This window comes from Polypterus senegalus, chromosome 8 (genome assembly GCF_016835505.1).
Source record: "Polypterus senegalus isolate Bchr_013 chromosome 8, ASM1683550v1, whole genome shotgun sequence".
Taxonomy (NCBI): domain Eukaryota; kingdom Metazoa; phylum Chordata; class Cladistia; order Polypteriformes; family Polypteridae; genus Polypterus; species Polypterus senegalus.
In genome coordinates this window covers 106,602,166-106,627,629 of record NC_053161.1, presented here as the reverse complement: position 1 = coordinate 106,627,629, position 25,464 = coordinate 106,602,166, and the positions used below count along the sequence as shown (strand labels likewise).

At 37.5% G+C, this 25,464-nt stretch overlaps 1 protein-coding gene across 2 annotated transcripts in view; it reads left to right on the top strand.

Annotated features, from left to right (window-relative positions):
• rassf8b (Ras association domain family member 8b) overlaps positions 1-25,464 on the top strand; it is a 206,751-nt gene that overhangs the window by 106,447 nt on the left and 74,840 nt on the right. The window contains exon 1 of one of the 2 annotated variants that reach the window (XM_039761556.1): positions 15,341-15,515. The exons of the other annotated variant lie outside the window; for it this stretch is intronic. The gene's annotated coding sequence lies outside the window, so the exon portion shown is untranslated. Of the gene's footprint in view, positions 1-15,340; positions 15,516-25,464 lie in introns of those variants that run through there. 2 annotated transcript variants of the gene reach the window in all.

The window sequence follows — 25,464 nt, the reverse complement described above, 5'->3', positions numbered from 1 at the left end:
GTTTTAACCCATTCACAAACTTGAGTGATAGTGGGCCTTTTCATTCATCCAGTAGGAGTCAGATCATGATTCCCAGCAGCCATCCATTTGTTCCACTCTTCCCTCATAAAGACTTTAAATGGTTTGTTGATTGAAACGTTGAGTGGTTGCAACTGGCTGGTAAGACCCCCAGGAATTACAGCTAGATGAGTGTTCACCTCTTTAAATCTGTTTTTTGTTGTTTCGCTAATATGTGCTCTGAACTGGTCAAGCACTAATAAAGCAGATTTTTTCAGAAGCCCTCCAGGACGTTTGGACTACACTTTTTCAATCCATACTTTCATTCCATTTGCGTCCATCCATCCTTTTTCATGAACATGTACAGCAACTCCTTGTGGAATAACATCTTTTGGAAAGGTTTTCCTTTTTAAAATTAGCATCGGTGGCAATTTGGTGCCGTCAGCACAGCAGGACAACACAGCAGTGCAATGTGTTTTCTCATGTCCTGAGGTTTTCACGGTTATTGTTTTGGCACCTTTGGGGTCAACCGTCTTATTAGATGGCACATCAAAGTTTAGCGGGACTTCATCCATATTCCCAATCTGGTCCATTGGAAAATCATTTTTTTTCCTCGCATTAATTACAAATTTATGAAAAGACAAAATCTTCAATTCATATTCTTGTGCCATTTTTTGTGCAATTCTCGTTTTGGTGCGCATAGCAAGGACGCTTCTCCTCATAAATCTGTAGCACCATGATGGTGAGCCAGTAAAATCCTTAATGCCTTTCTCTACAGCAATGCGTTTGGCTTCATAGATGATCATTTTTGTAGAAACTGAGAAACCCATATTCCGGTGACGTGTGATCCATTCTTTCATGTCCATTTCTAACTGTGGCCATTTTGCAGCATGCCCACGCAAAGTGCTTACCGGTAGTTTTATCAAGTTTTTGCAGCTGATCCTCCTGTTTCCTCCACTCTCGTCATTTTTTCAGTTGGAGGTGGCCCAAAATGTCTCTCTGCTGCTCTGTTTCCATGTTCTTTTGCATATTTTACTACCTCCAGTTTAAACTGAATTTTATATGTTAATCTTTTCATTTTTGACATTTTGTACCGTTAGAGAATTGGTGTTTTTCTAAGGAAAATACCAGTAATGAAAGAACTGTCAGTTGCTATGAGAGACATATTACCGTACACATCAGTAATTTGACTCATATCACTTGGTGATGCACATGGGTTACGTACGTCTTAATCCATGCATCACCAAGCGATATTAAAATTAAAGGGCACCAACCAGCCTGACAGGCAGGGCTTTGCATGACAGGAGAGACTATGTGTGTCTCTCCTGCCATGACGGGCTCCTTGCCTGCCTGTCAGGGCACTGTGCGGCATCACATAGTCCCGGCCAGCCAATCAAGAGGCCAACTGGAAAAATCTGTGCTCCGAATGGAGCAGGTGACAGGGCGGACATTGGCTCCACGGATGAGTGAGTAGCGTGATCAGTATCTATGCAGTGCACAACTGAGCTGATGGTTCTTCACTCTCTCTCTGCTGAGGGATTGTGGGCAATCGTCTCCTATTCTCCGTTTGAGTCGGCGTGCCTCACTCGTATTGTGTATGTATGTGTGTATGTGTGTATGTACGTGTGTGTGTGTGTGTGTGTGTGTGTGTGTGTGTGTGTTGTGACGTGCGAGTCCCCATCTTGCACCCCAAATCACGAAGCTGAGCCTCAGTACTTTAGCAGCACCAGCTTTATTCAGCTTGAAACAGCAACAGCACGGTTATTTATGGGATCTGCCACTCTCCTATACACATACACAGCAGTCAGGCAGGGTCGTGGCCAAGTAGTACTGTGCCCTGCGCATTTATAATGTTCCTTCTTTCACCCATTGACAGCAGGCGCTTATAGCATGTCTGCGATCTTTTAGGATTCGCGTTTACAGCAAACTGCTACAGCGCTGGGAGACTGCGATTTGCTTTGGGACACTCTTCTGCGTGTCGTCACGTTGGGTAGAATCCCACAAGAGTTTAGAAACTCACTCACACCAGCCATGATTCTTTTCAAAGGTAAAGTGCAGGTTAATTTGTTTTATGTATTTTTACTTTATATTTTGTATTAATCATTTTTATATGAATAGTTTTGGGTTGTGGAACGAACCATCTGAGTTTCCATTACTGGTATTTCTTATGGGAAAATTCACTTTAATATATGAGTACTTTGGACTGCGAGCACGTTTCCAGAATGAATTATGCTCGCAAACTGAGGTTCCACTGTATTTTGTTTTGTAAGTGCTGTTGGTTAGTGCCCTTTAAAAAAGCACCTAGGCAGGGCTTTTTTATTTTTATTTTTTTTAATATACCACTGTACATTTGTTTTTTGTTTAAACACATTTTGTTGTAGAAGTACGGTACCTAGAACACTTCTGGTGATGGAATTGAATCTTCCTGTCTGGACCTGTCCTTGAGGATCTGATCCTGTCAGTCAGTCATTCAGTTTCACACACACACAGTAGAGGAGTGAGCTGTGCTGATCGTTTGAATTGAATGACTGACTGACCATCGAGACTCTACTAAGCAGGACTTGCAGTGCTCTCACGAACACAGCTACAACAAGCTGGACATGGAGCAGCACATTAGTACCAGCACAGTAAGAAGCGGGCGGAGGGAGAAAGGGAGACGACTGTCACAGGCTGTCATGGTTTTAATAATCTTTTATTTTCCTAGGTACCGGTACATTAAGTCCTTCCCCCTCCCTCCTTCACCCCTCATCGCCATCGAGGTCATCTGACTCCTACTGTTGGCGGATGCTATCCTGCCTCCTTTCGTGTCATTTGATGCAGGGTGTGTGGCGTGTCTGAGAGTGGTGGGCGGGCATTGCCTCAGCGCCTGTCCGTACGGCATCGCTGATTGAGCGACTCTGGCTATGAGGGGCGGGTAGGTCTGACATCACCTCTAGCACCTGATTGGTTTGGTGTGTCCAAGAGTGATGGGCGGGCATTCCCTCGGCACCCATCCGTATGGCGTTGCTGATTGAGCGGCTGTGGCTATGAGGGGCTGGGAGGGCTGATATCACCTCCAGCACCTGATCTGTAAATTGTAAGCAACAGTAAGTGAACGCAGCAGCGGGCGACAGCGCAATGGACACCACGGGCAAACAAATATCCTTTTACAACAGCCTTGCTGGACAGCATTCGGACCATAAGACGCACCCTCATTTTCCCCCCACTTTTGAGGAAAAAAAAGTGCGTCTTATGGTCCGAAAAATACGGTATTTAATACTCTTAGTACTATTAGAACAGTCCATTTGTTCCAAAATTAGCCTGCTGAATAAATTTATTTTTTTTGCTGTCCATTACTACACATCACATTATACTTTACTAACCTTACAAATAACATTTTTGGCTGACCAACACTGTAAATGTTTGTAAACAGTATAGCAAATTACTTTTAACTTTCTCCTTTACCTTGTACATTAACCTTAATACTCAATCAGTGCTTAGTTTGTTATCTCCACTTTCTTTTACTTGCCCAGTAAGTCCCTTTTGGTTTCACTTAGCAGGTTTACTTTGTAAGCCCTATTGCTGAAATGGGCTTATATACTGTCACAAAAAACAGACGCGAGAGTCATAAAGAGGTTTGGGGCAGCCACCCGTATAATATTTCCTGGCTGCAAAAGGATACATTGTTCACACTGATGTGCTCAGTACTGAGTCCAAAACAGAACTGATGAGTTAGGGTAAATATGGCGTCTTTAAAGGCCAGCAAGGGAAGTGAGGTCATTCAGGGCGGAAGCAGAAGGGTCCTCTTTCATAGGCTCTGAACCGGAAGCGATGTCATCAGGGCCAAGCAGGATTTCCCGTGAACAGTCTGCAGGAAAGTGAGAAAAAATGTCAGCACAGTCCACTGCCCCCTGGTCTGGCATAGAATTACTTTAGACCCTTCAGCTGCCTCGCATGCGCGCATGTGTGACAATATATATGTAAAGTGAACATGCATACATACATTAGAATGACAATGTGTTGCAGGTTGCTTGTACATGCAAGAGTTTCACTGTACTCTGTACATGTGGCAATACTAATATTGCTTACAGTAATTTCTCACAGATAAATTTTACAAATGAGAAGAGACTATTAAATCTGTCAAGCTCATTTGTTTAGCTAATTGCTCTCTCCTTATCCGAATTGCTAAGCTGCCCTAATGTTTCATCCAGATTCTTCTTAGAGAGTTCTTGGAATGTGAAGTAAACACCTAAACATGTAGTTGAAGCAGAATACTTGATTCATCATTAATTTGAAAGAATTCTTCTGAAAGTGTTTTATCAAAGCCTTTGATAATTTTAAAGGCCTGGATTATGTCATAACGAAGTCTCCTCTGCTTGAGACTAAACCAATTTAATTCTCCATAGTCTGAGTACGAAATTCCAGTGGCTCATTGATCGCAAATTCATTTTCATGGAGCTACATGGAGTTTACACATTCTCGGTTTGATTTTCTTTGGGTACTCCCACGTGTTAAACTTGTAATTGATAGGAAATTAGTGTCAATCATATCTACTGTATGCAACTTTGTTTACTTCTGTACAAAATCCCTATCGAGATTGGTGCAGTTTTACCACCATTCTGGAAATCTGAAGATCGTCTTTTGATAGATTGATATTTATACACAACTTAAATGAAGTTCTATGTCCTGTATTATATACTCTTCCATTTCAGTCCTTACTAACATTTTTTCTGATTCTATGAGCTGCTTTATAGGGTGTTTTTAATTTTTATTGATCAAGATTGTTCTTAGATGACCACTGCTTTACCTATTGTGTGATTCTTGCTTTCTGGCTTACAAATGTTAGCATTCAATCTGTTTTCTAAGTGACTCTTCTCTAGATACAGTAATGCCACTCTTTTTTCAGGGCATTTTATCACTCTGCTAATCCCCTCTTATATGTTATTAGTTCATTTTTACTTTTCTACACTCTTACCTTTTGTTTGTCACCTATTTGAATAGTCTTGCTTTCTACTGTAGTATCCTGTCTTTGGAATATATTCTCATGTGTCTGTTTCTTCACAAGGTGCTTTACATTCTTATATAAAATGAAAGAAGCAAGTTTTTGCCACATAACTTTGTACTGAAGTAATCATGTTCAAAAACTAAGTGAATGGGAATGTTCTCTCTGTGAATATGCTGATTTCTTTCATAACCCAAAGACTTGAAGGACGGACTAACTGGTGATTCTAAAGTGGTCCAATGTGAGTGAAATTCTTCCGTGATTTAGTGGCATCCTGACCAGTGTGAGTAACAAGTTGGTGCCCAGTGTATGGGCTAGAACACTGCACCTTTCATCTTAGATCTGCTGGTTCAGTGCCAAGAACTTTCCTCACAGTGTGACCTTGGACAAAATGCTTAAATCAGCCTGAGCTCCAAACATAAAAACATACTTACTATATGTATCCAATTGTGGCTCTGCACTTATAAAGCATGTTTGGAAAGTTGTATTAACAGAAAAGGCACTATATTAAATGAAGTTTGTTTTCACCCAGTGCTACCAGAAAGGCTTCCTGTGGCTCTGTCCTTGAGAAAAATTTTCAGAAAATGAATGGATGCATGATGATTATACTGTACATATGTGAAAGAAGCACATCTTTTATATCCTCATAAACAGTTTGCAATTTCATGTACTAGTATAACCCTTTTAAAATAAGGTGTGTTATGTGTCCGTGAGCCTCTGATGACTCATGCAGACAAACTAATGCTTATGCTCAGTTCACAGCTTTCATGCCCAAAAGCACTGTCCGGAAAGTAGAGATGTGACCTGTGTAGCCATAATGCTTATACCAGGCTGTAGGTTTTCACACTTTATCGGGAGGAATTGAGATTTGCTCAAGGAGAACTACTGATTCAGACACTGCAGAGACTGCAAGAAGAATTCTTTTGTTTTAATACTGTATGTTTTATCATGAGTCTTTGACTATTTCTTTGGATTATTTACATTCTTGTTTTATGAAAGCAACATCATGAACATTAATTGCCTAGAATGAATAACGGACCGTTAACCTGCTCTCTGTGATGAACTGCCATCCCCTTGAGGGTTGTTGTCTAATTTTTTGTTGTAGATTCTCCTAGGATAGGCTTCATCATCCTTTAAAATCAGAAGTGGTTTTGGATAATGAATGGATGGTACATTTAATTGGTATGTGTGTTTTTTGGATTTAATCAAGTTCCATTTTGTTTTGATTTTTATGTGCTTATAGGGCATTCTGCTACACACAAACCAGTTTTAAACTCAACAGTTAACCTATCAAGTATGTCATTGTGACACTACCCGGAGCTTAGAAGAAACTAAAATGGAAGCATGGAGAATGTAGAAATTCCACACAGGCAATAGCCAGGAGTCTTATTTATAAAACGTTGTGTGGATTTGAGTGTGAAAGTACGGCAAAATAAAGCACAGCCAAAATAAAGTGTACGCACATTTGTCTGCAATTTACCCTTTATAAATCGCCATTATTTTGTTAATGTGTATATGTGAACGCATCTTGAACTCTGTCCAATTCCCACTTGAAACAGTACTATATGAACTATGCTAAAGAACCTTGTAATCATGCAAACAAGATGCTGCAGATCTCTCCTGGCAGGAAGAGCTGCCTCTCACCTAATGCATCTAGACACCACCACCTGCAGTTGGAGTTCTTTGGTGCCCTCCACAACTAAACACAGAAGAGCATCCATGACTTTATATGTGTTGTTGGGGAAAGACATAATACACCAGCATTTGATTGAGTAGCAACAATCATCTGACAAATGTAATAACATGATTGCTGTTTCAATGAATAGTAAAGGCGATATGAAACACTAGCTTTTTGAGAAGGCGACTGGCTTCAGCCACTCTGTACAGCACCATCAGCAAGGCATCTTGGAATGCCACTTTGCCTCAAAAATAAATGAATCATGGGTGGCCCTGGCCACCAAGCCACGACTTTTGTTGGTCTCATCTTGGCATCACAGATGCAATGCAATGTAACCAAAGCAGCTTCATTGCCACTAGGTGCCCTTTTTGAAATAGGAGTGCAGTCCAATTGCCCAGTTACGTTAGGAAAACTGTACACTGCAGCAAAATGCCCTTTTACGCTCACCTAAAGGATTATTAGGAACACCATACTAATACGGTGTTTGACCCACTTTCGCCTTCAGAACTGCCTTAATTCTATGTGGCATTGATTCAACAAGGTGCTGAAAGCATTCTTTAGAAATGTTGGCCCATATTGATAGGATAGCATCTTGCAGTTGATGGAGATTTGTGGGATGCACATCCAGGGCACGGCTCCGTTCCACCACATCCCAAAGATGCTCTATTGAGTTGAGATCTGGTGACTGTGGGGGCCATTTTAGTACAGTGAACTCGTTGTCGTGTTCAAGAAACCAATTTGAAATGATTCGAGCTTTGTGACATGGTGCCTTATCCTGCTGGAAGTAGCGATGGGTACATGGTGGTCATGAAGGGATGGACATGGTCAGAAACAATGCTCAGGTAGCCCGTGGCATTTAAACGATGCCCAATTGGCACTAAGGGGCCTAAAGTGTGCCAAGAAAACATCCCCCACACCATTACACCACCACCACCAGCCTGCACAGTGGTAACAAGGCATGATGGATCCATGTTCTCATTCTGTTTACGCCAAATTCTGACTCAACCATTTGAATGTCTCAACAGAAATCGAGACTCATCAGACCAGGCAACATTTTTCCAGTCTTCAGCTGTCCAATTTTGGTGAGCTTGTGCAAATTGTAGCCTCTTTTTCCTATTTGTAGTGGAGATATGAGTGGTACCCGGTGGGGTCTTCTGCTGTTGTAGCCCATCCGCCTCAAGGTTGGGCGTGTTGTGGCTTCACAAATGCTTTGCTGCATACCTCGGTTGTAACGAGTTGTTATTTCAGTCAAAGTTGCTCTTCTATCAGCTTGAATCAGTCGGCCCATTCTCCTCTGACCTCTAGCATCAACAAGGCATTTTCGCAAACAGGACTGCCGCATACTGGATGTTTTTCCTTTTCACACCATTCTTTGTAAACCCTAGAAATGGTTGTGCGTGAAAATCCCAGTAACTGAGCAGATTGTGAAATACTCAGACCTGCCCGTCTGGCACCAACAACCATGCGACACTCAAAATTGCTTAAATCACCTTTCTTTCCCATTCTGACATTCAGTTTGGAGTTCAGGAGATTGTCTTGACCAGGACCACACCCCTAAATGCATTGAAGCAACTGCCATGTGATTGGTTGATTAGATAATTGCATTAATGAGAAATTGAACAGGTGTTCCTAATAATCCTTTAGGTGAGTGTATGCCAAAAATGTTTTATATATTATCTGCACGTATTCCATACAGAAACTGAATTAAGTGCCTTGTTAGTTGATTAATGGCATCCAGCACAGCAGGCATTATGGAGCTGAATCTTGGCTATATATTAATGAGTTGTTGGCCAGTTCCCTAAGAAGTAATAACAGGTAGCTGATATAAACCGACAAAACTAAAGTTCTTTAGTGCAAATGCACAGCATTGGCCCACATATAATGGAACTAAAGTAGTCTTTAAGTTCATCACTTTTGAAGTTTAACATGGTTTTCACATTAATTCATGATATAATAATGCCTTAATGACATGGATTGTGTGCATGAGATGTCATTTAGCTGGTTGGCTACCTTTCCCTACTTGATCAAGGATGTTGTCATTTCCCACTTTCTGCGAAATGTTGCATTTGCATTGGGCAGAGTTGCTGTAAATATTTGCAAGGAATCTCATCAGATTTTCTTTTATAAATCCTCACTTCTGTGTGGGGGGAAACAAAAAGTTGCAAGCACATGTTTCGGGCCACTATTTGTGTGTACACAAGTTTTATAAATCTGCCCCAGATCTGAATTTGAACCCAGCATCCTGGAAGTGTGATGAAGCAGGGTTAGCCTGATGCTAGAAGAATTCTGAGGCTTTGGGGAGGCAGCCTGTTAAATGAAGATCACTATTCAAGCATTTGTGGGTTTATGCAGCTTTGCTTTTTGAAAGAAAGGCAAGACAAACTCAAAGGAAGAAATGCATCCTCATTAACTTGAATGTGATTATAAACTGATTTTGCATATATCATAATAGCCATCTGGGTTAAACCCTTTTTTGTAATTTGAAATATAACTATTTAGGCCATGGAGTAAACCTATTTTTCTTTTTGTGTACTTTTTAACATCATAGAACATTGCAGCTTTTTGTATTGTGCATATTTTTATTTTTGTAATATTGTCAGAGTGTCTTTTCTATAATCTAGGATTCAGTCATTTGATTTCAAGTTAATATTGTTTCTTTCACAAGAGCTTATTAAGAACTTATTTATTAACACTACTCGACACATGCGGAATGGTCACAATTTAACAGCTATATTCAGATTTTAAAAATTATCTCAAAATTGGACATTCTCTACCCGATTTCTGCAGTCAGAATATAGAGGGCTTTCAGAATTATGTCTCCATGTACTCCAGCCTTGCACCCGACTCGACCAAGCGGCACTGGATAGGAAACAACACTGTTTAACATTCATCCCCATTGCCGTTTTTCAAGTTTGCAAAAGAATGTCATATGCACTTCTAGTTTTTACATTTCACCCAACATTTTAAAGAAACCATTTTACATACATGTTTTTTTCCCTCTTACCTGACAAACCAGTATGGACCATAAGTGGAAGCCATTTGAACATGATTAGATAAAATTTCTGTCAGTCCCAAATCAAGGTCTTTATTTAGAATACTGCATTTCATTTCATGTTATGGCAAGTGAAACTCATATAACAAAGACTACTCTTCGTTAAAAAATGAAATGAAAAAGTATACATGACATTATGGTATAGCTTAGGCCTCTGCTTTCTCCCTAAGTGAGAAAAAATGATATGATGCTGGCTAGTGACTCTAAATTAGCCTGCTGTGAGTATGAGTGGTTATTACAGTCTATAATACAAAGTATAAGATTTGTTCAACAGGCAAGGGGTTGCCAAAGGTTGAAAAGCGAGAAATGAGACCATGGAGGCCTAACAGGATTTCATTTCTTCCAGGTGGCACAGATAGTCTCATCTTAAGGTAAACAAACTACTGCTTTATAAAAAAGGCAGACAGCATCACTGTTGCTGTGGATGACAGTCCCTTTATGGGCTACAAAATATGAAGCTCAATTTATACTAGACATATACTGTAGATGTGAAATCTACTGTATAATAGCGATAATTGGATTGATGTGAAATTCATTATATAATATGCACTATATAATAGGAAGTTGGTAGTGCACGTTAAAAAAAATTGGTGTGCTGCCTGTGGACACACACACACACAAATAACACTAATAAGTTTTGGTTTTTCTTTTGTTTTGTTTTTTTCTTACAGTAAAATACAAAGCACAGAAAGCTCACCCCTTGCCCTTCCCTAGCAATCACCCTTTTTCGCTGCTAGCAGATAAGGGTGAGCACTTGTACGTTCCTGTTCCTTGGAGGAATGTACCCAATGTTATCACTGAAACGTCTTTAGGATTGCAGGTGTTGTGATTGGTAGTTAAACTCCACTTGTCCAGTTATGATGGCAGAGTATCACAACACACTTCCCAAGGCTTGCAGTATCAGAAAATGACTCGGATGATTTTCTTTTTTTACTTGATCTTTATACAAATACAAAAGGGAAATGGATGCAGAATTAATGTCTAAAAATACATAAATCAATGCATGTTAAAAAAGGATGTTACCGAATGCACATTTTCCATTTGGTAATATACAGATTAGTATGAATCAAGCCAAAATGTTCCAAACTATTTTGCTAAAGAAGGCAATTTCTTTGTTTCTGTGCTAGGCTATGGTTCCCTGCACCTAATTAGGTTAGAAAATGAATGTATGGATGAATGGAACCCCATCCTAAATAAAAACTGGTCATCTCACTTTTTTCAGAATATTAAACTATAATTTATCTTAGACTGCCAGTTGTGGCCTAGATTGAGAACACGACCACTGGCAAATAAGGAGCGTGACTAATAAGCCCTCCGAGGGGAGTAGGTGGAAAATGTCACAGTTAATATAATTAATATTGTAGGTAGTGCACTGCTGGGTCGGCAGCCACTCCAGTAAAAACGGTTGGGGGTTGTCTGTCAAGTTAGGGTATGGGAGGAGATTCCCTTGTCCTGTGCTCCCTACCCTACTCAGTTCCTTATGTTTTCATTTATATAACAGAGCAGCGGTAACTTTTAGCGTCCCCCTGTGTTGTTAACTATGCATTTACTGGGAAGCAAAAAGTGCATCCTTGTTTCTTCTCTGAAGAGGCAGAAACTAAGAAGTAAGCAGTGTTCTGGTGTGTGAATATGCCAAGTCTCTGTGTGGTCGACCTGTTACAATACTAATCCTGTAAATTATATAGTAAATGCTCTGTAAATGGTTACACTCTCAAGAACAACTTTTATTTTATATCCCATAGCACTTTTCTGCTATACGCATTATCCAAAACAAGCAGTGAGCTATAACGTTTTTTTTTTATTTTAATAATCTGTGTGTTTATAAATTTAATTGAGGGATCCATTCTGTGCCTAATCTCTGTGTGGCATCTGCCTGTTACGGTATTATAACCGCTATGCTTATGGTTCAAACATAATTGAGCCTGAGTAAGCTTAACATTTATTATACAAAAAAGAACCCACTCCTATAAATGTTGTATTTTAATAAATTCAGAGTGGAGAGCCAGAACTATTCCAGCAGGCCTAACTGGTGACTCTCTGATAGAAATGGTGGATTCAGAAAATGAATAGATAATAAATTTGTTAGGCCTCTAAAATAAGCCAACAGTGCACTTTAAGGGTTTATTTTAGAACAGCGAACAAAAATGAAGTAGCTGAGCATTCATATGGTAACACTTTAGAGTTTTTACAACAGTGACTTTGTTTTCAGTTGCTCTTTTGCTTTGTGTGTTACTTCTATTAAATATAAGCTAATAATCTTTTTCTGAATGGTGGCAAAGTGATTTGGATATTAGCATTACCATGTCACAGCTCCAGGATATCAGTGAAAACCCAGCTCAGTCACTGCTAATGTGGAATTTCTCCCTGTTTTCCCCATGTCACGGCCCAAAGATGTACACATTCACTTATACTAAAAACTTTATTGGCTGCTGGTGAGTGAGTGACTGTGCTCACATAGAACTCATTCACCACCAAAGGAAGCTTCTTGCCCTGCACTGGATTCTCCCGGCACTGGCTTTGTCCCTCATGTTTTGCAATCTACAACGCTGTACAGAAAATAAATTAATGGGTGGAGTGATAAATTGTAACAGTGACAGAGATTCTTGGATCAGTAAGCAATTATACGCAAGTCTTGGAAAGTCAGCGTGATGTATGGCTTTAATTAATAGTTTTTGCTTTTGTTTTCTTCTGTTACAGATCGCCTCTTTCACATTTTTTTTATTATTGATCTGTAAATCTTTCAGATACTGTTTCCTTTTCATTAGGTAAATTAGTTAATTAGTTATAAGTTCATATTCAGGTTTTATTTTAGAAAGTAAACATAAAACTTTAATGTGGCTATGTTTTAAGTGCTTGTATTAACATTATCAGTAACTACCATTTTTATGTTGTGATGTTTACCTCGCCAGTTGTTTTTCTTCATCTGTCTATCTTCAAATATAAGACCACTGTAATGCTAAAAGTAAAGGATTTGTTTTTAGCATTTCTTCAGAAGGAGATAACACTGCCCTGTTTATACTACTGGGCTAGTGTAAGACACTCATTATGAAATATGGTATCACACTTCACTGTTGAAGATTTGCACCAAAAGTAAGCAGGTAATTTCAATGTCTGTCAATAACAATTTTATTCCACACAGATAAAATATTTGGCCATTGAAATAACTTCAAATAGGAAGATTTCATCTGGTATGCAAAGTTGATTAAAGAGGAGCTGAGAATTTTTTTACTAATAGTTTAAAAAAAAACATTTTGTTAGTTACATTGAAAAATAATTAGAATTATGTTCTTTGCTGTTTATTTACAGTATAATAAATGAGCAGCGTGAGTGCAGACAGTGTTTACAATCCCTGCTGAGTGGGAATGAAAAAAAATCCTTTGCTTCTTGACCTTCCTTCATAGAAAAAAATGAACTTGTAGAAAATTCAAAGACCATTTTTTGTGTATTTTAAAAAACACTCCCATTGGTTCATGCACTGAGTATTTGTTTTTAATCCACCCTCACTGTTGCTTGTGATACCAAACACCCCACTGTGCTCTTAAGCCCACATCTTGAGGTCAAATGAGTTTTGCACCAGTCAGACAGTCCTGACAGTTACAGACTGAACTGGTCATGGTGGGCCGAGGAAATAAATCTCTTTTAAAAGCTGTAAAAATGTCAAGGGCAATGCTGTGAAAGACATTACAGTGTTGAAGATCCCAGCTCATTACAAACATACAAACTAAAAATAATTGGGAGAACCTGAATGTGCTATCTTGAGCATGTTATTTCATATAACTGATTTCAACCACTTGTCAGCTTCTCACTAAATGATGGGGAGGTGGGTCCTTCTTTTTTTGTAAATGAATTCTCTGTAAGTAGGTTCTCTGTTTGTAAATGTGAGTTAAGTTAAACCCTGGGTTTGGTACTCATTTGGCAACCCAGCTGTCAATGATTCTCTAAATATATGACAAACATTATGGGAATAACTTCACAATTGTACATAGATTCAAACACATACATACTTTTTAGCTATTTTTTAAATGTTCTAGCTTGGCACTTCTAAGAAACTGAAGGATAATATCACACTGAGTCATATTCCCTAAACAATAGAAAAACAATAACTGGTGTAGTGCACAAAAACAACAAATAAATTATCTGATACTTCTGCTTCACCAAGGTATTACTCTATTATTATTTTTTTTAAATGTATATGTTTAACAAGTGTATGTGTTCTCAAATTCATGTATGATAGTTTGCATAATTGATTATGAATTCATCCTGGCTGCAGCCACATTGTTTTGTTTCCTGCTTTGTGGTATATGCTGGTAGGTAGACTCTGGCTCTGTATAACTTGGGTTCAGAGTAAATTAGTTTAGTAAAATGGGAGAGATTTTAACGAGTGTTGCAGCTTGGTGGTGGAATGTGGTAGGAATACCCACGGAGGCTTGCTGGATTCAAACCCAGAAATCTACAGCTGTGAGACATTGGACTGCACCGTTTTTTTTGTTTTTTTTTAACATGGCAATCTGTTTATAAACCCTTCACAATGATTAAACCTGGTTACGACAATGGGCTGGTAGTATTAGTTATTAAATTTCAGCATCTGCTACATCTCCCAATAAAAATCAAATTATTTTATGGTGTTTGTCTTTGGCTCTCCTGGTACACAGAACATCCATAATGATCAAACTACTGGTTAAAGATGAATGATCATGCACATAGCTTTTGTGCTCATGGCTGTTCCACATCTCGGCAAATGGCTCAACTTATCCTAGCCACACTCATTTTGACTTAACATCTCATTACTGACTGAATGTTTTAAGTTTCATGCGAAACTCAGTTTTCACATATGTACGCATATGAAAGAGAGGCTTACAAAGTATTTGTCAGATTATGGATGCCACAGTTTAAATTTAAGATATGAGAATGAATCTTGGCCTGGACATTTTAACATTATGAGGACAAAATTGTGACCTGGTGCCATAATTGCTCCACTTAAGCAGTTAGCAGTTGTCTTTTTTAGATGTCTTTGTGGGTCCAAGCAGACTTTCAGCAATCACAGTAGTTTCTTTTAATCACTTAACATTGTTCACAGCACAGCACAGCACAGTTCAAAAAAAACAACAACAAAAAAAACACCTTCTGTGTCTGTCAAGTTACCCTCAGATTCATCATGAGCCCAAGCAGTTACAAGTGTTTAATGGCCAGAGACAGTTGTAAAGTAAACACATGTAAATGTTAATCTCAGCTCGGTGCTCTGTGTCTCTCTTTAAAATCACTGAAAATGTCACTGCTCAATGCACCATGAAGGACAGATTGTGCTCAAAAAGTGAAAAAGCTCTTCTGATCAACAAACCTAGACCTAAAATACTTCACTTAAAATTTTTTTTTCCTCTGTGAAATAGAGACATTCTGCAAAAAATTCCATTCAAGAAAAATAAAACCTTGTGGAAAAAAGTGATGTCAGTCACCCAGCAGCTAGAGAGAACTAAAAGGGGGCCGGACAGAGGCTTATTAGCTGAGAGGCGGATGTCACTTGAAAAATGAACAGCCCTTGGGCCATTTGTGGTGCAGCACCGCTGGAAGTTGGGCCTGTCTCCTGTGTAGAGAGAAAACTAATGGAAAATAAAGGTGAGACTGCCATATGTGAGTGGTGGGATTTCCTGCTGCTGTGAGATTGGCTTTTATAAAGCAGATAAAACCAAGGGAGTTATACCTTCCAGTTTGATTGTTCATCAGAAGAATACAATTGAATGACAAACACAAAGAGAGGCAAATACAGAGATCTGGCCTTTACTTCATATGGGACAGGACCTGCCAAATCTGTGAGTGAAAGTTAAATTGTGCTTGTTTTATTTTGATAAGTAATCCAGTTTTTGCATGTTGCTTGCATTTTCTGCATGTTTGAAAAATAAATCCAGCAATGTGTTTTTTTTGTTTTTGTTTTTTTTAATTGCACTGTATTTTTTTGGTCTTGATGGGGGAGGTATTGGGGAAAACAGTGATCAAGAATGCCTTTTAATGGTTAGGTTTATGCATGGCAGAAGTTTCTGAAAGTTTGTAAAATGCATATTGATGGTGTTCATTTTGAATTGCTCTATATAAAATAACAATTGAGTGGTTATAACGATGTGAAGGTGGTATCTTCTCCCTATATAAACATGTTTTTCTTTGAGTGTCCCAGTTTTCTTCTCACATCCCTTTAGATGTGCAAATTATAACCGACAACTCTAGTGCACTCCCAGTGCTGCTGGGATTGGCTTTGGGCTCTATAGAAACACTAAAGCAGAGACAGTAAATCAAACATTAGGTAAACTAGTAAGTTGGAGATAGCCAGAATATCAATCTGAATTTAATATGTATTTTATTATTATGTTGTTGTAGTAATGGTAGTATTTTTTAAAGTTTTATATTTGTTTAATAATAATTAAAAAAAATAATAAAGCATCTTTTTGACAGAATGCTCAATTCACTTGCAAGAACTTAGTTTTCCTATTAGTTAACAGACTGATATAGAAATTTTCTGTACAAAAAATTAAAAAGTTAAAAGAAGTACATGAGTTCTCAGCCTCTCTTTTCAGAATACTGGTAGAGTAAAATTTATAAATAGATTCATAAGTTTATAAATAAGTTTGTGAGTAGTAAATTTTAAATTCATTTCCAGCCATGGCTTCATATGCTGTGAAAGTAAAGTGATAGAAACTGGGTAATTTACAGCAGGGAAGAGTAAAACAAAAACCCCATTGTTTTCAGATCTCAGTGGCTAAAATAAAATTCTGTTGCCCATTGTCCTTCAAAATAGTTCAGAATCTTGCTAATGTTGGCCAACCAGCTACCCTTTTGATCTTGTATGTTGCACAACTGGTATTGCATGCAATCCGTCTCCAGCTCATGTTCTTATACCTTATGGATATAAAGTGAGAACAGTAGCAAGATTAACTCACCTGATGTTTTTTAACAAACATCACAATTGTATGCAGTTTTTAATTCATTGTGAAATTTTTAAAGGAAAACTTTGCAGCACATATAAGATGTTCTAAAACTTCAAGGAGAGCATAAACTTCTGCACCAACAGGAAATTCACAGTCCTTGGAGATGAGGCCATCACAATTCATTTAAGCACAGTGACCTTCCAAACAGCTACCACAAGGTGCATCATACTTTGTAAAACAGAGTCCGTATTCAGCATGAAAAAATGATTAATTTTCCGTAACAGAAAAGGTACGATATGCAGCACGATTATTACTGTTGGATTCCTATGTACAGTACATTAATACGTTGGTATTTTATGTCAGCATGGGTTTTCTAGGTACCTTGATTTGCTGGACATCCAGAAAATGTAACGGTTCAGTTTATTGGTAATTCTAAATTGACTTGATAGCACTATGTTAGAATGTGCAATGTAATGGATTTCCACCTTGTCCAGGAGGAGTTCTGCTTTATACCCTGTTCTGACTTATTACAACAAAAAAAAATAGTAACCAGCACACTGTTTCTATTTTAGATAAAGTATGTTCAAGAAATGTCATAATCATAAAAATGGAAATATAGTGGCACACTGGAGAGAGCTGTAGCCTCATATTTCCAAGTCTAATTTCTGTGAGAAATTTGCACATTGCTCTAGTTTCAGCTTGGGTTTTCTCTTTCCTCTTCCCAAAGACTAGTCGTCAAACTGGGGACTCAGACATTACTGTTTTGGCACAACACTACCTGATTATGCACTCAATGGGTTGAAAAAATGGATGGACAGTCAATAACCTAAAAGTATAAATCTCAAACTATAAGCTAATAGCCAAGCTGACTAGCTGACTTTTCTCTTCTTGGGATCTGAAATGAGTTGGAACTCAGAAGCATTAAGTGGTCCATTAAATGTCATTTGCAATGAGCAATACATCTTTATTTGACTCGGGCTTAATTTTCTCCTGTGGTATCCTGTCCAGAATAGCTTCCTTTGTAACTTGAGATGCTGAGGTAAGTGTAACTAACCATGATCCAGTCCTGGATTGGCAGATTACAAAATGGATGAATGGTTCTGAGTTATAATGCCACATGGTAAACATGTAAGTTTTGTGACCTTACAAATCTATACTAAATGTTACCCATTTTCGTAACAGAAATGAAATGGGTAGCATCTTAGGGTGGTGGACTAGCACACACAAATGCAGCAGACTAAATAAAATAGGTGATATTTTAAAATTGATAAAATCTGTTTACATGTGAATAAAAGATCTACAGAAATTCCACATCAAAGGTAAAGTTTTTTCAAGTTTCAGCCTGTCACAAAGAGTCCTCTCTCACGCAACAAGGTATTAGACACGGCTGATGTTTATATTTTCCTGAATTTTACAAAATCCCTGCAAAGCGTGTCTTTTTAAAAGGTGGTTATCTTTTCGGTTTTCTTCACTGTAACAGGAGATATGAGATAGGAAACTCTTGTTTAGCTTTATCTTGTTAATCTTTTATAACATGAATTTATACTGAATTTATAGCATAACACTGTCACATTCACTTAAGTCAAAACAGGGTCATGGAAAAGGGGGTGTGAGTTTTTCTAAGCAACAATGGGTTCAAGTCAGGAACCAGACCTGGAAGACAGCCAGGCCATCACAGAGCCCATCCATGCACTCAGAGGACCAGTTTGTAGTTGCTGATTAACCTAACTTGATGTCTTTAGGCTGTGCAAAAACAGAACATGCAAACTCCTCATGAGCAATGATTATGGATTTTAATCCTGGATCTGTAAAGCAACAGCACTAACCTCACCCCTACTATGCTATTCAGGAGTGAATTTATGATACAGTATTTATAAACTTTCATATCATAGGTTTTCTCTGGAAAATAAGGAACTTTAGGGCAATGATCCTGGATTTTTAAAATAGTTATCTTATCAGCAAGGCAGCTAGCCTAGCAGTTAAAAACACCTTTATCCGTTTGTAAACTGAATGGAGCTTTAGCCTTATTTAATGTTTCTTTTTGCTTTTTTGAGAGAGAACTTGAGAAATGACTACCAACATATAAAATCTGATCTTCTTCCTGCAGATTTCTTTGGTCTGTTGCTTTAAGTTACTGTTTTGATAAAGTGTGGTAGTCATTGTGCGCCTGACAGCGGATTAGAGGCCTGTTTGTTTAGTGGTATTAGATTGCTGGTTGTCAGCAGAACTCCAAGCATGGTTCACACATGGAAATAATATACAGTCACCCCAGGCTGACTGCTGGGATTCGGCTATCCAGTGAGATCATCCGGCACAGTTCAATATCTCAATTCCGGACCACAGATCTGGAATTTATAAAGAACATTTGTTTTGCTTGCTCTTACTTGTAAAGGTCTTCCAGCAGCACTGCATAAAGACAAGCCATCAGAAAATTTCACATGGAGTTCTCTGCAAGGCTTTAAGCTTACAGCCTTCCAAGTAATCATCTTCTGAGCTGAAAGAACAGAAGGTTTTGGTCTTTGAAAAATGATATGGTTGCAATAGATCTGAGAAGCACTGGGGTATTATTCATACTTACAGTAAAATTTAGCAGGCAAGATGTTCATATCTTTGGTTTACTAACAGTAATGATCTTTTTTTCTTTTCCTCTTTACTCCCATTTCCTCCCAGTGGATGTGTGTATTGGCTCTGCGATAAACTGTCTCCTTGTCAAAGGTTCTTTACTGCTTTGCACCCCTTGCTGACAGGATAGGTTTTGGCTCTGTGACCTTGAACTGGATTAAGCATTTTTGAAAACTTGTGTATGTATGAAGTTAAAGAATGGCCGCATCTGTCTGCAAAGGAAAAAAGAAGAGGTTATTATGCTGAAAAGAAAAGAAGGTAAGAGACAACATTTTGGCCTTTCCAAAATTTTTTCTCTTAAATTCTTTTCCTTTTACAGTAGAAATAACATTTACCTTTTTTGTTTGTGCATATGTACAGTATGTAGTTGTACTCTTGTTAAATGGCCATCCAATAATTTTAAATACAGCACCTGATTAATCCAGTTACAGGACTGCTATGAGATGGAGTCTAACTCAAACTCTGTAACTGGAGCACAATCCTGGGCAAAGTGCCATATTCACTCATTTGCTAATATTCAGTCACTGGGTTAAAAAGTGCAAAATTACCCTGCCTATTTTTGAAGATGAGAGTAAAACTGGAAAAACCACACAGACTCTGGAAGTAGTATTCACACAGAAAGTGATCAGGCTAGGATTTGTCCCTAGTCTCCTGCAGTTACGAGGCAGCAACACTTACCACTCCCGTATGAATACAATGAAGTAAAGAACACAACAATGTTTTGTCAAAGGAATGCTGTGAGGCTTTGGAATGGTAAGCAGCCTGGTTTGTTCAAGGTCTTCATCTAGTCAAAAACTCAAGGGTTTATGCAAAAATGATATTTACAGTATATTGGAAGCAAGTCCTTGGGCAAACCCTGAGAAGCCCTGGAATGTTCTGGAGGGTGTATATCACTTGTTTGGCCTGGAAGGGAATTCTGCAGCAAGAGCTGAAGATTATTGATGAGGACTGAGTAAACTGGTAGGTCCAGCTTAGCTTGTTGCCACCATCGCCTGCATTAGAACAAGAGGTCATTTTAAGTTGGCTTAAAATGACAGTGATTTCAAAGCAGCATGTTTACACATTGTCTTATGACATGATTTACAATATGAGAAGTACTACGAATGTACAGTTTAAGACATAAATCTAATTGTAGTTGGCATGGTGGCTCAATCATTAAGTCTAATGCCATACAGCTCCTGAGTCGTGGGTTAAATATCTGCCCAGGAACTGTCTTTTGTGGAGCTACACATTCTCCTTTTTTTTTTCCTTTTTTTCCCTTCTGCAGGTACTGTGGTTTTCTTCTAACATCTAAAAGATGTGCAAGCTTGGTTAATGGAATGGAATACCCCAAATGGGCAGTCATAGGCATTGCTTGATTTAATCATCCTGGTATGGAGTCCATTTCTATATTATAGGAGAGGACAGTTCAAGAGTGTAGTATGTTTTCAGTAGTAATTAAAATTTTGAACAGGGGATCCAAGTGGGACAACTATGTAGTTCTCTATCCAGTGATCAGAATTGTCTGGATGATAAATCTTGTGTAGTAAGTTAAAATTTAAAGTAAAAGATTTATGTTTTTCAAGTAAGAAGTTGTATTCCTTCATGACCATGGTGAAGCATATTTTATACATTTTAAAAAATAATTAGCTGGCTCTTAAGTTTTATAATGAAGCTTATGGGTGCTGGACTCCCATTATAAAGCAAAGCCTTAAACCTTACCAAATACATTAAAGCTTAGTTATTATATATTGATCTACATCTTAGAATAACATTCATACTGCAAAACATTGCATTTGTCATTCTAAGAAGGTACAAATGCATAAAACCAACCATTGTTGTGAGATTCAGCCATTTTAAAAGGAGACAGTTAAGCACTTCACTTTACCATCTTATTCTTTTGTCTTCCTCCAAAGCACCCTTTCATCCCAGGGGCATGAATTTAACTTAGTCATCACCAAGCACCTTTTTTGGCATTATTGAATGTTGATGCCCAGATGTGAATTACCATCTCTGTTCTGTAAACAACTAGTCAAAAAAGTGAAAAGGGCACTCTTATGATCACTTATATTGTTTCACTATATGAAAGCTTATTTCTTTCTGCCTATTGCCTGTGGGTTGATAATGCATGCATGTGCTTCAGTGAGAGAATACATGCACGTAGCATACAATCAAGTGACAAGACCTAAAGAGACATTACAGACATCCAAAACATACATCTTCCAAGCCCACTTATCCAGGGTAGGGTTGCTTGGTAGCTGGAATGTATCCTAGCATGCAATGGTTGCAGGTTGGGCACAACACTGGGACAGGGTGCCAGTGCATCGCAGGGTGACATACACACACACACACACACACTCTCTCTCTCTCAAGCCTTGTTAGCAGTGCAAATTCACATAAGTTTAATCAGGTTAAGTTTAGTTAGATATTTTAACATAGCTCAGCACTTAACACTCTACCTATCATTCCTGCCTCCCAGCACCAGATTCCCCATTAAGTCTGCATGTGTACTCTGTATTTATGGACTGATTGGTATTGGTGAATGTCAATGATTATACTCACTCAGAAACATTGTGCTCAGTTATTTTATTGCCATATTCTCACCAAGAGTGATTTCTCATGCATTTACAAAATTGATATTTGGTTTATGCCCCTTCAGTCTTCTGTATCACACTTTTATTTATTTATTTATTTTTTTTTCCCATTATCTGAGTTTTTTGGACACAAGACCCTCGATGAAAATGATGACATAGCTCTTTCAAAAGTTGAAGGCTTTTATGTATGTGTATATATATATATATATATATATATATATATATATATATATATATATATATATATATATATATATATATATTTTAAATCCATGCGTTTCAATCAGTTCAGATTTATTATGTGTACAAAGTACAATGAAATGCATATGTGCACAGAATGTAAAGGGCTGTGGGGAGTGGGGTAGTGTGTGTTTCTCATAATTCCACCCACAACAGCTGCTGTCTGCATACAGACAAGCAAGAAATGTGTCAATATCTTGAGAAACTATTTTATCACAGATTCTTAGTATATTATTTGTATTTTCCCTTCGTTATCACAAAAATGCCTCATACACACAGAAGTTATGTTTTCTTAAAATAAAACCTTTGTCGCTTCAGTGTACATATCTGGTAGGTTTTAAGGCTTTTTCTTTTACCTACTGTATGTACCTGTACCTTTTTAACCCCATTGAAAGCTTCAAGAGAACACTAGGTATTTTTTAAAATTATATATAAGCTTCACTTTAGCACATAATTTCAGTGGCAAATTAACTTTATACCGTGATTATGAAGAAATAACTTATGCTTGAAAAATACCAAATTTATCCTTTAAGAATTCATAGCCTTTGAATTCATTGCTCCAGTATCATTGGTGGCCATTAGATTTAAAAGTTAGTATATGTGGGTAGTTAAATGAACTAGCACCCTGTCCAGCATGTCTAAAGCCAGGCCTGGTAGGCAGCCTGACTATACTTATACCTTTCTATTGCACACTGGTAAGTTGTTTTTTTTGTTTTTTCCTTTCCTAAGGTTCACTTTGCTGTTCCAGATATCTTAAAGTATCACCTGGCAATGAATTTTTAATATAATTTCCTACTCTAGGTCCTGCAGTTCTTGTCCTTAAGTTTGTTTTAGTCACTCCAAACCTGAATTTTTTTCCTGATGCTTAATTTAATTATTTAAAGAATACATCTCACTTCATAATTACTTTTTAAACTAGATCGTTTTCATTATAATTAGCAAAAGACCTCAAGGTTACTATTTCATTATTTCAAAAGCATACATATTTATTACAATAAAATATGTGAATTAAAAATTACATAAGCAAGTGAAAGAATGATGCATCTTACACTTTAGCAGAATATTGAAGGCTATTAAAAGAAACATTATCTGCCTGGTCTACATACTTTGTCAAGGCCAACTGTCAGAAATTTCCCAAAGTTCTGTTTTTAATTTTTTCAGTTGAAAACCCAAATGCATATATGATCTTTTGAGGTTTTACACATCTCCAGTCCATTTAATGACCCAAGTTAATTTGTAGCCTGAACTTTTGCTAATGGGCCAATGTGACTTGTCTTCTTAACAAGCATTGTTTTCTGCCCTTTGTCTAATATTGCTGGGATAGTCCCTGGACACCCGAGGCTAGGGATCTGCTCTGGCAATCGGAAGGTTGCCGGTTCGAATCCCGTAAACGCCAAAAGGGATTTAGCTCTGTTGGACCCTTCAGCAAGGCCTTAAACCTGCAATTGCTGAGTGCTTTGAGTACTGAGAAAAGCACTATATAAATGCAAAGAATTATTATACATATACTGGTTGTGTAAAAATCTGTGTATCATTATCTACTGTACAGTATTTGACTTGCAGATGACTTAGATTTCACACCTTTGAATCTCGCTTGTATATTCCTAAGCATCGTATAGCAAAAGCAATACAACATGCAGAAATGCTTGCAGTGAATATGTCGATAGTAATAAAAACATACCAGAGACCTGTATTTGGATAATCTACTTAAAGAGTACAGTTTTTTAAGCTGATGCTGATGTGTGTGTTTATAACCATAATATTGTATTTATTTTTTTACTATATTTTGTTGTGCAAGCACATTGCAATTTCCTCCATATTCACTGCTCAGGAAATTTTAGATGTTTTTTGGTGTTTATTGTCGATTAGTTTTTAATACATGACTAAGCATATTTTACTTGGTGTAAAGCAACCTCAAGAGTGAAAGTTAAAGTTCTTGATGCAGAAAAGCATGAAAAATGTATTCCAAATGAAGACCAAGTGTTTAATCAAAATATTGTGTAAAAGTATTTTCCGCTTAAATTTATTTAAATTAACACTCAAGTATGCATACTGTTGACAATTAAGTATACATTTCTCATCTTTTGCACTGTAACTGCCGCACATACAGTATGTCCAATATTACAACCTTCATTCCATAGACAGCGGGACATGCTATTTCAGCTAGTTTAGATATGACATTCTAAATTGTTACTCCTGGAAAATTTCAGCTGATGTTTAGAATGCTGAGAAGTTATAATTATGCTGATCTTACATACTTCACAAATCAGGCTTCATATCCTACTTACTTTAAGCAAAGATTTTTTTTTTCCAGTGCTGTTTCTGCTTTATTAATGACAAAAGAAACTCTGTAAAAACGTATGGGCCATTTAAGCCAGCCATAGCCCATTAGTTGCTATTTGTGTTAATTTTTCCAAGTATCACAATAGATAGATAGATAGATAGATAGATAGATAGATACTTTATTAATCCCAAGGGGAAATTCACAATATTGAGATTTGAAGATCCCTATAGTACTGTATTATTAACTAGCATTGTCTTGATCACTTATTTCATGTACCTACTATTTCTAATAAGCTTTCAGCTGCCATGGTTTAAGGAGTCAGACAGTGAATGGAAAAATGGAAAGAAGGCACTAATTTTTGTATTCTCTGTAAAGGCTTTATCAGTTAAGTACCATTAATCATCATCAGAGTTGTTATAGAAAATGTAAAAAAACTGACATCATACTAAGAGTTCATTGTCCTCTGTTGATTGACTGTGGTTGTATTTGGCTAACATCTGTTTAGATGTGACATTTCAACGCAAGTAATATTTTGATATTAGATATAACTCTTACAAAGACTGACTAAAGTGATTTGGACTGTTAACAAAGGCCATGTTTATACAGCAGAGGAAAAACTAAAGGTTCCTATTACAAAAAATGTAGATTGTATTTGAGACAGAATTACATTATTCTTGATCTTACTTTTTAATACCAGTTCAGTGACAATACCAGTTTGAATGCCTGTCTATATAAACAATATTAAAGTATATCTCAAAAGTAAGAATGGCTTTGTTTGACAGTCTTTTTATGCTGGATACAATGCAGATTTTTAAAAGAAACATTTAATTCCATAGAAGCTTCCCTCAAGCAAATGTAAGGACATCATTTGTTTCTTTTGTTCACACTCCAGGATTCCTTCCCACAGCGTTTGTTTAGAGTTGCCGGTTATCATAACATGAACATCTTTAGGAAATGAGAGCAAAGCAGAGTACACAAATGTAGAGAGAGGGAAATGTACAGTATGCATATTAGACCCTAGAACTTGCAGGGCACGAGGTTAAAGCTGACCCAGTAGAACTCAATAACTTTGAAAACCTCATTAGTTTATTTAGAATAGCAACTTTGGATAGGTGATTATTAT